The following is a 15,569-nucleotide window of genomic DNA, read 5'->3' on the forward strand; positions in this document are numbered from 1 at the left end:
AGATGTCTAGCCTTCTTTTGGCAAGGGCTGGCCCTGGAGCCTGCTACTGGCTGGGAGAGTAAGTGAAGAGAGTGAGCGAGGGAGTGAGGGAGGGAGTAAGTGAGGCAGTGTAGGAGAGAGAGGGAGGGAAGACGGGAGGCGTGGTGTCCAGCTGGTAATGAAGATTTCTCTTTTCATCCTCAGACTAGAGTTGGAGTGGCCGGGGCTGGGGGCTGCACTCTTGGTTTTCTCTCTCTTTCTCTGTCTGTCTCTCTCTTCTCTCTCTCTCCCTCTCTCTCTCTCTCTCTCTCCCTCTCTCAGCCTGTCTCTCTCTATCCCTCTCTCTTCCTCTGCTCCTCTCCCTCCTTCTCTCTCTTCTCACATTAGTCCTGGGTCTAAACGCAAAGCTCTGGTACTGCTACAGCAGATATGAAGCTCTCACACATGGACTTCACACACACACAGGTAAGAGCTGGAATCGTCTGGGTCTGCTTATAGCTGTCTGTCTGTCTGCCTGGTATGTTTGTCTGCCTGTCTGTCTGTGTGTATGTCTAGGTGGTAATTGGAGGGTGGGGATTCTGACTCTTACACCAGCTGCTACACTTTCATTTATCTACATCCATTCACTGTTATGCACACACTTTCAATCTAACTCTAGTACTCTACACACAGATGTGACAGTTGGCATTACTTTTCAATGGTTGTATTTTTTTCAGACTGAGAGCGAACTAGAATAAAACAGTATTTTAAATTCACAACATGTGTAGAGTGTGTGAAGCCAGAGCTGGCACTTGGCATACATTTCTCACAGCTGAACTTCTGTAACCTTTCTGTAAACTTCTGAGCATGGATTTTAGTGAGTTTGTGTTGTTGTGTAAATGTGTATGTTTGAAGTTGTCAGCTTTAGAGTAAACAGTGTAATAGATTTATGACATGATTGTGTTAGTGCATAATTCATAAGGTGACAGGCATTAGTGTGAATGTGTGTGATTATGCCAGGACTGTAGTTTGTGTACAAGCGTGCATGCACAGCACAGTGCCAGGCCTAGTGTTTTTCTGTGCTGATTCAACTGCATGGCCAGAGGGATGTTGAGGACTGAAAGAGACAGAAGGAGGGTTGTAGGGGAATCCATCCTCTCATGTGTCTCTCAGCTTTGATGTGAGTCTTCTGGATCTAGATCTGGCCTGATGTAGATTTGGAACAAGTCAGTTTTTATCTGCGTGAGGAAGTTTGTTTATCCATACTTGCATTCAACTTTTTTGTGCAATTGCCCATCCACCCTTTTTCTGCCACTGGCACTTTAATGTAAACAAGCACTCACTTTTCTCTCTATTCCTTTTTACACTTTATTTACCTCTTAAATGCACTTTCTATAGGAACTGGTCCATACATCAATGTGTCTATCCAACTTAACACCTACACACTTATTAATCAGTCCATTTCTCCACATCTGACGATCCATTCGTCTACCCATTAAGTCCATTATTTATTCATTTATTCAACTCATAGTTTGACAATGTATTAATGATCCATCCATCCATTCCATGCATTATTAATTAATTAATTGATTATTAACTTCTTTCCATCTGTCTGATCATTTTTCAATCTACTATGCATCCATCTATCAATCCATCCATCCATCCCATACATTATTCAATTCATCAATCATCAGCTTTTTTCTATGTGTCTGGCCATTCTTCAATCTACTATTCATCCATCTATCAATACATCCATCCATCTATCAATACATCCATTCATCCATCCATCCATCCATCCCATACATTATTCAATTCATCAATCATCAGCGTCTTTCTATGTGTATGGCCATTCTTCAATCTACTATTCATCCAGCTAACAATCTATCTATCCATTCTTCCATCCATCCATCCACTCTTCCATCCATCCATCCATTCATCCATTCTTCCTTACATCCATCCATCAATTCTTCCATCCATCCATTTTTCATCCATCAATCCATCCATTCTTCTATACATCCATCCATCAATTCCTCCATCCATCCACTCATCCATCCATACATCCATCCATTCTTCCATACATCCATCCATCAATTCTTTCATCCATCCATCCATCCATCCACTTGATTTTTATGTTTTCCTATGGCCATATGACTGCTCTACTCTCTAAAGTGACTTTCCATTAAATTTTGTGTTGGTCCATAAGAATTATTGTTTTCCAAATGTTTTTTTCTGAAAAGTGCACAGGAGCCGGAGCTAATTGAAAAAACACAAGCAGGAATCTGCCATAGAGGAGACGGACCTGCTGTTACTGGGAGCTGGGAAAATTGACTTTCCAGAGCAGACTGCAGAGGTGGAGGAGGAAAGAAAAAGAAAAGACAGAGTAAAAACAATTGTAAATAAGAGATTAACAGAAATGACTGGAAACTACTTTTCATATAATCATGTCGTTAATGATTCTTTTTATGGTTCTTTTATTCAGACATTTTGGATCAAAAATGAGAACCTAGACAATTACAGAACCATCAGTGTTTCCTTTGAATCCCCAAAACCATTACACATCTGCAGGCTAGGCTAGTGCTATATAACTGACAGGCAAGTGGAAACACCTCTGTTTTCTGGTTGGTTAAATGGTGATCCACATTCTTCTTTATTCTCTCATATAAAAGGCTTGGGGCATCCACAGAGTTTTCCTCTAAGAATATATTTTACTGACAGCTAACGAAATGTGATGACAACTTTGCCAAGTTGTTCAAAAAGTGCACTGGAGTACTGGAGATGCAAGCTTATTGAGTTCATTATGAAAAGTGGAAATACCAAGAATCTTCAGCAGTCAGTCTATTACATTAGTCAGTGCTTTAATACAGATCATTCTCAGCTACCACCAGGTAAAAACTCACAGCATTATTGTGAAGTCTAGGCTTTCTATCTGCTTGGCACACTTGTAGTGGATTGGTTAAAAACATAGAAGTTAAATCTAAGGCATCTCTGACTGGGTATCACAGTGAATATTTGTATTATTCTATGGAAAATATCAGTTCCTCTGAATGACCGTTCCTCTGACCCTGACAGTTATGATGCAGTTAAGGCTGATGTAGGGTGGTTTTGTCATGGAATTAAGGGCAGATAGCAAAAGAGCTTTTGTTTATATACTCTTGGTCAGCTAGGTTGAGGGGCATAGGTACACACAGAAAAAGACAAACACCAAGCATGACTGCACACCATACCCTAACCCTATCTACTTCACTTAAGGTGGGTAAAGCAACAGGTGACTATTCATTTTACATTTACATTTTCGGCATTTAGCAGATGCTTTTATCCAAAGCGACTTACAGTATACAGTCTAAGCAATTGAGGGTTAAGGGCCTTGCTCAAGGGCCTAACAGTGGCAACCTGGCAGTGGTGGGGTTGGAAGCAGCGACCTTTTACTTCCTAGTCCAGTACCTTAACCACTACAGCTACAACTGTCCAATGCCTTAATTTCTATGGAAATGCACCAAACAGAGCCCCAGTTCTTGCAACAGTGCCAAGAAAGATGGAGACAGATCAAAAAGTGACTTTCCTATTTCATGTATGTTTATTTATGTCTGTGTTTATCTGCTTTCTGCTTGATTTGAGTCTGCAAATTACCTCTGTTTGGTATGCAACACTTACCATAATTATTGCACTCATATATACACAGTAGGGCCCATGTATGGACACATACTGTATAATAATTACATTCATAGATGCACATGTGATTTGCACGTACAGACCCAAAGATCTGTCTTTGAGAACACACTGACATGCAGTACACCTCAAACCTCCAACCCTACCTAACCACACAGCAGCATTCGTGCATACACACATGCTGCTATTAAAATCCCTTCGTAAAGTAATTTGTTAATTCATGCTTGGTCTAGAACAAACTGATAAATGCTTCTTTTGACACCAACGCTGCAGTTTGACTGCATTTTGGGAGGTCTGGCAGATTATATATGTATATGACAGTGACTGGTGTCCCTCTGTAACCCTTCTATTCTTGCCACAACTCTAAACTAGCCTAAACAAACATTGATGTGTCCAGGCTAAATATTGGGACTGCTTCCCAAAGTTATCCAGAGGCCACTGTGAGACCACTCTTTCATGTACTTTTTAATAGCCACAGAGATTCCAACAGCTACAATCATAATTACTAACAAGGAATTAGGAGTCACACTATATTATGGAACTTAATAACGTAAATAAATAATTTACATGTGTTTTTATTATTCAGTCACATAATAAGAATGTTGCAGAAATTATTGAATTTCCAAAAGCAATATGACATACATGTTCCTCACAAGTATGTAGGTTCATTGTAACTAGCTGTGACCTCAATTAAATTACTACCTTGCAATTAAGGAATCCTAGAAGTGACTTAAAGAATGTGGAGATATGCACGTCTGCACAAAACAAATTCATGAACAGGTCACAATTATAAAGTAGGGTAACTAGAGTAACTAGAGTTATTTTTCATTAATATTTTCTTTTACATCACTTTGCATTCTGACATAAGGGTGAGAGAAAGAGTTAGGGGTAGACAGGCAGTTGCCAATTTTAAAAAAGTGAAATAAGGTAGAGGAAGTGTTGAAAAATGATGGATAATAAACCTTAGAACTTTATTTGTTCTTTTTACTTCCTCTCTCAGAGGAGAGTCCTCAGACACTCCTCTGCATCCTTTTTAGCCTAGACAACAGGAACTAAGAGCCAGCTCTGTGCCAGAACAGCTGACAGTGCCTACTGTCAAAGACTCTTCAGTCTATAGGATGATAAGAAAGCGAAGATTATCCCGCTGGATCCTTGTTTGCAAATGGCAGAGTGAGCTGAGATGGCTAGCTTTAGTTTATATCAGCTTAGGCTTTGTTTACAAAGGCACACTGCTGAGAGACTGATGCTAGCCTAGTGGTTTCAGGCGCAAAGCTTCAGTCTTCTCCAGAGTAACAGTTTGAGAAACGATGGGAATGGAGGACAGCGTTCCAGGCGTTCGAGTGTTGAGACTGGTTTAGTATAGCGTATCACATCCTGTCTGTAGTGTGCTGTGATTAGAAATTTGAAAAGTGACTTCAAGGCTACACTGTACTACAGAGTCTCAGTTTCTTTTCTGCTGATATGCGCTACCTTTGGCCAAGAACTGGAACTGGCTGAGAGAGGGGAATCGCCCATAAATAAGAGCTCTGCACATCCGCAGACGCTCTGGCACTCATTCTAAACAGCTGGCTGCTTCCCCTTTTTCATCTCGGCTCTCTTCCGCCACATTCCTGCTCTCACTCGCTGCCTCACTTTCTCTCTTTTTCTGACTGACTTTTTTCTTTGTATCCCTAGTGTGTCATGCTCCAGATGCAGCATTGTTTGGACAGATTAGTGTTGTTTTGGCATTCAGTGAACTTACCCATGCCTGATGTCATGCTCTGTTTTAAGGAGAAATCCTCTGTGAGTTTTTATAAGTCATTCATGGGAAAAGACTATTAAACTGGTATAAAATTATATGTAGAACGGTTATTGAATAACAATAATAATTAATAAAGGATTCTAGAGGGCAAATGAAGCTATTTGGACTAGAGTACGGGAATGTTTACTGAAGAAACACTTCTGTAAGTTGCTCTGGATAAGAGCTTCTTCTAAATGCTGTAAATATAAACAACCAAATACAATAACAGAAAACCCAGAGTCCTTCAGAAGCTCAAGCACATCATTCACATGAGTATGTTATTACCTGTTCCAGGTTTTTTTTTTTCTTTTGATGGCCAGTCACCACACCACCTAAAGTTCATATGTCCTGCATTAAGAGGCCGTGAAGATCATAAACAATAATGGTGACAACCATCATCAACTGAGAGTGGACTCCTTTAGACTAGCAGCAGCAAAGGAGCATGCAGAACTAATAATACAAAGCAGTGATCAGTCAGGCACTGCTCTTGACTCACACCCCAGACAAAACGCATTGGGTTCTGAGGACGAAGGCCAGCTGGATCACAGACCTAGAAAATTAACCTTCTTAACTCAGCCTCAGCTAAACCATTTACATTTTCAGCATTTAGCAAACGCTTTTATCCAAAGCGACTTACACAATGAGCGGAACACGATGAGCAATTGAGGGTTAAGGGCCTTGCTCAGGGACCCAACAGTGGCAACTTGGTGGTGGCGGGGCTTGAACCGGCAACCTTCTGTTTACTAGTCCAGTACCTTAACCACTGAGCTATCACTGGCCCTAAACCAGTTTTATCTTCAACTCCACTATTTGAAAAGACATATTTAATACTCAGAAAGATTAAAAAGGTTAAAAACAAAGGCAGAAAGTATACAACATTTGCAACTGAGGAAAAATGTCCTATTTGTATTTGTAGTCAGTCTTTGATCCAAGCCTTGTCTATTGCATCACAGACAGTACTAGTAAGGTTTGAATCTAGGTTCCTGGACTTGTTTGATACCATCAGTAACTACAATGCCATACCAGCCTTTTTCAGTATTTATTCTGTTTTTCCCTCATCAGTGTCACGATGAAGTTGTTGTCTATTCTGGAAACACTGTAAACAAGGAGCTAATCCCTGAATTCAGATCAAGTTTTAGCTAAAGTACTTAAATTACTTACTTGCTTGTTTTGTAGGTGGAAACCAGGTTTCAAGAGGCATAGTTTAAGACTGCTAGAAAGGCTTTTTTTTGCAAATTGGCAAACAATTTGTTCATATTGCATTCTGGTTGTAGACAAATTATAAATGCCAATTTGACAAAAATAAGCAGAGCTGCTTAAGGATGCTAACAGTCTTTACCTAAACATTAAAGTGTTTACTCTGTTCACAAGTGATCTCTAGTTTTAGTCTTCATGATGGCATTGTTATCCAAAAGCCAAAAGATCATAATTAATCCTGTTGATTGGGTAGAATTTATGTTATTTTTTCCACTTTATTCAGTGGTGCCATTGCTGTAGCTCTAAATGCCAGCACTAGTACACTTTCCAAGTGCAGTCAATTTCAATTACTGTTTTACTTAAGCTAGCTGATCTTGCTCCAGACCATCTGCTGACAGTCAAAGTTCTTTGTCACATTTCACATTCGACCAATTCAGCCTCTGTACTGTTTAGCCCTCAAACATTTATGTTTGCATGGTCATGATGTCACCAGTTCAAACAGTCAATGTAGAGTAGTGACCCCCAAATGTATCCGGTTCAAATGTTTATGCTTGGCATGGCAAAAAAAGTATTACTAGTGGCTGTAGTGTATACAGGCCTTAGAGGTCATCCAGTTCGGGTTGGACTTGGAAACAGTACAGAAAAATCAAGATTGCCCTGTAGTTAGCCATAGCATGGAAACCAGTGAGGTCTGTTAGAAACCCCATTTCCAGATATTTTGGGATTTTTTGTAAAATGCAAAACCTGCTTATTACAGAACATCTAAAATTATATATTATAAATGTTATATATAGTGGATATCTCGAAAGAAAATAGCATTTAAAGGTGAAATTAATTAAAGCTGAAAATAAAGTACAGTTGTGATTGCCATAAGTATGTACTGCAACTTCGAGTTCAAAGAGTAAATCAAATAATGATCTTAAATAAAATACTCACACTTTGACTGCTAAAATGATTAAATGCTTGCTGAATTTGCTAGTAAACAGGTGTAAAAAGATTGCATGATATACCCAAAACCAAGTCTTTGCTGTTTTGTAGTTTATTTGAAGTGTCATATGTTGTTGTTTTTTGCTTTGGCTGATGTGTAGATAATGCAAAAGTACTAAACATTGTTAAAGCCTGTGTGATCTATTATATAAACAGCACACACCTATACAGATGCTGGTGCAGGTCCAAAACTTCTGCAGATTTTTCAAGATAGGTTCAATCCTGCACAAGAAGAAATCCCAAAAGCACAGTAATGCAGATCGAGGGGTCTAGCACTTTGGACACTCAGTATTTCCTCCCTGCTTCCTGTGTTTATAAGGAAGAGTAAACAGGCCACCTGGCAACTAGGGCAGATATGCACTAGGCAGCCGTTTTGGAGAGATATACAATCTGTATCCAGGGCAGAGGCTAAGAAGAAGCTTTTACAACTATACAAAGGGGTCACGTTAAGGCAAAAGAAGGGTGGAGGGATCTCACGTATGTGAGATCAGAAAGTAAAGGCTAACACATATGAGGACATACAGTGTGTGCATAGATCTTGGAACAAACATAGATGTACAGTGTATCACAAAAGTGAGTACACCCCTCACATTTCTGCAGATATTTAAGTATATCTTTTCATGGGACAACACTGACAAAATGACACTTTGACACAATGAAAAGTAGTCTGTGTGCAGCTTATATAACAGTGTAAATTTATTCTTCCCTCAAAATAACTCAATATACAGCCATTAATGTCTAAACCACCGGCAACAAAAGTGAGTACACCCCTAAGAGACTACACCCCTAAATGTCCAAATTGAGCACTGCTTGTCATTTTCCCTCCAAAATGTCATGTGATTTGTTAGTGTTACTAGGTCTCAGGTGTGCATAGGGAGCAGGTGTGTTCAATTTAGTAGTACAGCTCTCACACTCTCTCATACTGGTCACTGAAAGTTCCAACATGGCACCTCATGGCAAAGAACTCTCTGAGGATCCTAAAAGACGAATTGTTGCGCTACATGAAGATGGCCAAGGCTACAAGAAGATTGCCAACACCCTGAAACTGGGCTGCAGCACAGTGGCCAAGATCATCCAGCGTTTTAAAAGAGCAGGGTCCACTCAGAACAGACCTCGAGTTGGTCGTCCAAAGAAGCTGAGTGCACGAGCTCAGCGTCACATCCAACTGCTGTCTTTGAAAGATAGGCGCAGGAGTGCTGTCAGCATTGCTGCAGAGATTGAAAAGGTGGGCGGTCAGCCTGTCAGTGCTCAGACCATACGCCGCACACTACATCAAATTGGTCTGCATGGCTGTCACCCCAGAAGGAAGCCTCTTCTGAAGTCTCTACACAAGAAAGCCCGCAAACAGTTTGCTGAAGACATGTCAACAAAGGACATGGATTACTGGAACCATGTCCTATGGTCTGATGAGACCAAGATTAATTTGTTTGGTTCAGATGGTCTCAAGCATGTGTGGCGGCAATCAGGTGAGGAGTACAAAGATAAGTGTGTCATGCCTACAGTCAAGCATGGTGGTGGGAATGCCATGGTCTGGGGCTGCATGAGTGCAGCAGGTGTTGGGGAGTTACATTTCATTGAGGGACACATGAACTCCAATATGTACTGTGAAATACTGAAGCAGAGCATGATCCCCTCCCTCCGGAAACTGGGTCGCAGGGCAGTGTTCCAGCATGATAATGACCCCAAACACACCTCTAAGACGACCACTGCTTTATTGAAGAGGCTGAGGGTAAAGGTGATGGACTGGCCAAGCATGTCTCCAAACCTAAACCCAATAGAACATCTTTGGGGCATCCTCAAGCGGAAGGTGGAGGAGCGCAAAGTCTCGAATATCCGCCAGCTCCGTGATGTCGTCATGGAGGAGTGGAAAAGCATTCCAGTGGCAACCTGTGAAGCTCTGGTAAACTCCATGCCCAGGAGAGTTAAGGCAGTTCTGGGAAATAATGATGGCCACACAAAATATTGAAACTTTAGGAACTTTCACTAAGGGGTGTACTCACTTTTGTTGCCGGTGGTTTAGACATTAATGGCTGTATATTGAGTTATTTTGAGGGAAGAATAAATTTACACTGTTATATAAGCTGCACACAGACTACTTTTCATTGTGTCAAAGTGTCATTTTGTCAGTGTTGTCCCATGAAAAGATATACTTAAATATCTGCAGAAATGTGAGGGGTGTACTCACTTTTGTGATACACTGTATATAGACACCACACAAACGTAAAGTAAACGTATTTTGTACACATATAGTCCGACAATTCATTCATTCATAAATGGTCATTCCTAGACAGGCTGATTCATCTGTCTAGAACATGGGTGACAAATTCTTAGCACTGGTGCAGCATGCTTCATATGTCAGTGCCAGTGATTTTGTGGGAAGGACTCCTGCCCAGCTCCATTCATCCCTGCTTTACTCTCTTTCTTCTATTACCTCTCAAAGTCCCCTCACATCGTTCTCATTACCCTGTTGTTTTATAGCCTGTTTATTTTTCTGTCAGTCCTACTGCTTTTGTCTTTGAATTAAACTGAGAATAACAGTTTAGCTGAGGGTAATGCTTCTAACACCAGTATAATCCTTCCATGACAAGTGACATAAATCCATATGCACATTGCAAAAGGTGTCAATTGATGATAATTGATGGCAATGATTATAATTGTAATAGGCCTTAAATATCATCACATTCTCATTAATAGCATCACATTGTAATCATTCTTAGATGTACCAGAACACTCAGCTAGAAGTTCAAGTGTAATGATGCAATAAATATACACCATATGAATAAAAGACTTATAATTAAGTTTAGGTGTTTCATTCACACTTATTGCTAGCTTGTGTATATAGACAAAACAGTGTAATATATTTCCTTTTATATATATCCACACTTATCTGCATATATCCGCACGTTTATATTTTCATTGGAAACGGAGAGGGCGGGAGGAGTAGTAATTGGTCGTGTCTGAGAGACTGAGAGAGAGCTTATAGTCCGAATTTAGCGCCGTCTGATTTCCACCTTTTCTGACGCTCAAAGAAGCTTTAAGGGAAAGAAGATTTTCATGTGATGATAATGTGAAAGCAGCGGTGCATCAGTGGCTATATGCTCGGAAGGTGACTATGTAGAAAAGTGATGTAATTTGTATTGAAATTCTTTCCATTGACCTGCACAAAGCCCTGACCTTAACGCCACTAAACACATTTAGGAATAATTAAAGCGCTGTTCGCAAGCCAGGCCTTCTCATCCATCATTAGTGCATGATCTCACATTTGCACTTTTGACTAAATAAGCATAAATCCTCACAGATACAATCCAAAATCTTATGGAATCTTGTAACCACAGAGGGGGATCAAACTTTATAACATTGCCCATGGATTTGAAATGGCTGGACAGGTGTCAGTATACAGTACAGTTTACCAGGAGTACTTTATATTACAAAATCATAGTCATGACACTTTAAATAGGTCAGGCCTGATAGTGTTATAAAAGTCGGCAAAAGCCAATGTCACTTAGGTTATAGCATTTTGAGTCAACTGTAAGTCATTTCTATGACAGTAAATAGTTTTTGTAAATGTTTAAGTAGGCTTGACAGAGCTTAGGCAGGTGTTGTGTATCCCTATAAGTTTAACTGTAGGTAAAGAGTTACCTACCAAACTCCTTATTGCCACTTCTTTTTGTTTTGTGATCTGTGATGAGAATGCTTTAATGATATCAAGGATGTAGAGCTGTGACTCACAGTCCTCCATCTGTGTGCCATCTGGAGAAGAGAGAATGAGGTGAAGAAAATAGGGATGAGATGGGCTTTAGAGCTGCTTTTATGGCAGTGCAGGTGAAGCGATGGAACAGGTGGTCAGAGCGAGGGGTGAACGGAGAGCAGCATGCCATTAGAGAGAGGAGATAAAAGAGGAAGAAAAAAGTAGAGTCGTTCAGTTTAAGCTGAGTTTTAAACCAGTTAGATTTATTTAACCTTTGGTGTGTGGGTTTATTTAACCCTTGGTGTGTAATAGGGACCTACTTTACATTTGATATGAAAAGGACTATTATACTGTATATCTGGTATCCAAGTTTGGGAGAATCCTTTTCGGTGCTATACAGTATTGTTGTGGAATGCATGGTGGCACAGCAGGTAGTTTGGATTCCACACAGCTCAGTGGTTTTGGGTTAGATTCCCAGCTCCAACTACTGCCTCTGTGAATTTGTGGTATGTTCTTCTTGTGTCTGTGTCCATTGGAGTTCCCTCACTTTTCATAAACATATCTATTGCTACTCCCCAGATGTGAATAAAAGGATCATTTAACAGAGCACAACGATATTGCAGCTATTTGTAAACAATAATAATAATAATAATAATAACAAAGATTTTAAATTATTTTTAATAATTTGCATAACAAACTTAGAGCAACCTTGTGTGACTGCTTTAAAGCCTGCTGGAAACTGACAGAAACAAACAAGTTTTTTTTCCCCCAAAAGCTCCTATAAACAGGTCCAGATGTGTCTGAGGTGGCCTAGCCAGGTTAGAGGGTCATATAAATGTACCACTCTTCCTCCTTATATTAAACCACTACAATAAAAAGCATGCATGCATAAATATTTCAGATTAGGCAGTCCTTACTTACGGTGTGCCAGTTAGAACGAGCCTTTTTTTCAGGCCAGCCTAGAAACTCTAATGGTTCTTTATCTAGAACATCAGTTACAGATTAGTGAAGGCTGCATTTCAGTGATGCTAATTGTAAGCTAAACATTGCAGCTAAGCCCAGATCAGCTGGAGTCACAGCAGTGTTTTGGAGTCAGCTCACATATGACCTCTATGACCCCCTTTTCACATACAGTAATAAACGGCCAAGAATAAAAAACACTTTTATGTAAACCATGTGGAATTCCTCTGATGCAGATGGACAAGGATGAAGGATTCTGGAACTCCAGAACGCACATGGCCATATGATGCTGGCAAAGAACAAGTGCTTTATGGCTATTAGAGGGCGGGAAGCTGTGACTGCAGTAATACATAAGCCTTGATCTCTGTAAATGCTTTACGTTTTACCTCATGCAATCTTTACCTTACACAATTCATTTTGATATCTGACACATTGGCAGTGATACATTAGCAGGTTCTTTTTTATTTCTGTGCATGCAGAGAGAGCCAAGCGTATATATCAATCTATGGTGAGAACATCTAAGACAAAGATTGACTTATTTAGATTCTCTTTTTGGATTCCTTGTGCTTTGGAAGATTTTGTGTTTTTGCAGCCCTACGAAGGCAGTCCTGAGAGATATTAACATGCTGGTAAATCAGTGATTGTCAGCAGCATTATTGCAAGGTTGTTGATCCTGGAATATTATGAAACAGGTCTAAAATAATAGATTAGAAAGCGTTTATTTGTCATATGTACATGCACCGATCAGCCATAACATTAAAACCATCTCCTTGTTTCTACACTCACTGTCCATTTTATCAGCTCCACTTACCACATAGGAGCACTTTGTAGTTCTACAGTTACTGACTGTAGTCCATCTGTTTCTCTGCATGCTTTGTTAGGCTCCGTTCATGCTGTTCTTCAATGGTAAGGACTCTCCCAGGACCCCCACAGAGTAGGTATTATTTGGGTGGTGGATCATTCTCAGCACTGCAGTGACACTGACATGGTGGTGGTGTGTTAATGTGTGTTGTGCTGGTGACCTTTGTCCTGTGACCACTGATGAAGATCTCAAATATGACCAACTCAAACAGCAGCAATAGATGAGCCATCGTCTCTGACTTTACATCTACAAGGTGGACCAACTAGGTAGGAGTGTCTAATAGAGTGGACAGTAAGTGGACACGGTATTAAAAAACTTCAGCAGTGCTGCTGTGTCTGATCCACTCATACCAGCACAACACACACTAACACACCACCACCATGTCAGTGTCACTGCAGTCCTGAGAATGATCCACCACCTAAATAATACCTGCTCCTTGGTGGTCCTGTGGGGGTCCTTACCAATGAAGAACAGCATGAAAGGGGGCTAGGCTAACAAAGCATGCAGAGAAACAGAAGAACTACAGTCAGTAATTGTAGAACTACAAAGTGCTCCTATATGGTAAGTGGAGCTGATAAATTGGACAGTGAGTGTAGAAACAAGGAGGTGGTTTTAATGTTATGCCTAGTCGGTGGATACAGGTGTACAGTACAACGAAATTCTTTCTTCGCATATGCCAGCTTGTTTGGAAGCTGGGGTTAGAGCGCAGGGTCAGCCATTGCACAGCGCCCCTGGAGCTGAGAGGGTTAAGGGCCTTGCTCAAGGGCCCAACAGTGGCTGCATAGCAGAGCTTGTATTCGAACTCTCAACCTTTCAGTTGACAGCCCAAAGCTGATAATATAGGGTTGCTTTTTTTGTTAAATAATAATTGTTTAATTATAAAATGGTATTAGTTGAAGCCTTAATGTAGAGTGCATTTGGTCATTCAGAATGTGTTTGGTTTTTTATTTGTTTTGATACAAGGCCAAGGCACTTGTTGAATGGTTATTGTAAATTTGACCAAGTGGATGTTCTAAAATATAATGACAAAAGAACATTGTATTCAGACTTAGAATCTGTAAGGTAGGTAAAACTCCATAAATGCTACATAAATGTTGTAATCTTGCAACAGCAGTTCAGTTTTAGGGCAGTGGTAGCATAGTGGTTAAACTACTGGACTAGTAATTTAAAGTAATTTAATTGAACAAGGTAAAGTACTGGACTAGTAATCAGAAGTTTGCTGGTTCAAGCACCACTGCCACCAAGTTGCTGCTGTTGGGCCACTGGGCAAGGACCTTAACCCTCAGTTGCTCAAATTGTATTCAGTCATAATTGTAAGTTGCTTTGGAGATAAGCGTCCGCTATATGCTGCAAATGTAAATGTAGTACTTTCAGAATTGTTTCCTTTAATAATTGAAAGCCTATGATCACTTCCTAATTAAGTTTTTTTTCTGTGTAAGGGGTTTGTTATTAACTGAGTGTATGCATGCTTATGCCCGTGTAGTATAAAACGTCCCTGAAACACAGTACTGTATAACGGTACTGCTATACTTCACACATACAATTACTGTCACTCTTTATTTATCTTTAATACACATGCATGCTTATGCCCATGTTGTGTAAAGAGTCCCTGAAACACAGTACTGTATAATGGCACTGCTATACTTCACACATACAATTACTGTCACTCTCTATTTATCTTTAATACACACACTCATCTGTAATGGTCCACACATTTCAGTGACAGACTAAACACCTTCACTCCTGAGAATTTAGGAGCCGTGCTTCAGGTCTCGGATTTCCCCCCGTACTGCGATCTGGGAGTGAGCCAGCACAGTTATATCATTCTGCCTGTTGCCAGAGGCTTTTTCTCCCCCAATTCTGATTATTAAATAACATGCTTCTGCTCAGCTACTGCGTCTTGCCCCAGTCATTGTGGCCGATATTTACTGTTACTGCTGAGATAGTGTTTTCCATTCCCTCCCACGGAGCATACAGAAGACCCGTTCTTTTGCTGAGTGTTTGCTCCATGATGATTGCCTAATAATTACAGTATTAAAAAGCAATGACATGCTTTTTCAAGTATTTAGAATGAGTCTAGACTCTGCAATGTTGGATAAATGCCCCACACAGGAGGAAAAATCACAGGATCAGCAGTAGCTGAAGCCTATCTTGAAGTCTAGTTTGGGTGGAGTGGGTCTTGTAAAATGTGCTGCACTGAACGGTCTTCCTCATTGCTGTACCAGTCAATGTATTAGGTCCACTCTGAAGCGTAGTGTATACTACACACATTTAAGCAGTTTTTCGGTCACCAGATCATTTGGGGGAGTTGCCCAAGCCTTCCCTAAACTGCTGTACATACAAATTGGCTGTACATAAAGTGTAGTCATATAAGTATATCAAGTCAATCTTTTAAGTCACAAATTTATGTACTTTAAACTCCACAATAAATAGCTGAAAGCACAAAATAATCAGCCAATAACAGCATGCGA

At 40.2% G+C, this 15,569-nt stretch overlaps 1 protein-coding gene across 1 annotated transcript in view; it reads left to right on the top strand.

Moving 5' to 3' along the window:
• The first annotated feature begins 286 nt into the window (after positions 1–286).
• Positions 287–15,569, top strand: part of LOC134317079 (uncharacterized) — a 58,325-nt gene continuing 43,042 nt past the window's right edge. Inside the window, exon 1 of the mRNA XM_062997805.1 lies at positions 287–444. The gene's annotated coding sequence lies outside the window, so the exon portion shown is untranslated. The remainder of the gene's footprint in view (positions 445–15,569) is intronic.

This window comes from Trichomycterus rosablanca, chromosome 1, assembly GCF_030014385.1.
Source record: "Trichomycterus rosablanca isolate fTriRos1 chromosome 1, fTriRos1.hap1, whole genome shotgun sequence".
NCBI lineage: Eukaryota > Metazoa > Chordata > Actinopteri > Siluriformes > Trichomycteridae > Trichomycterus > Trichomycterus rosablanca.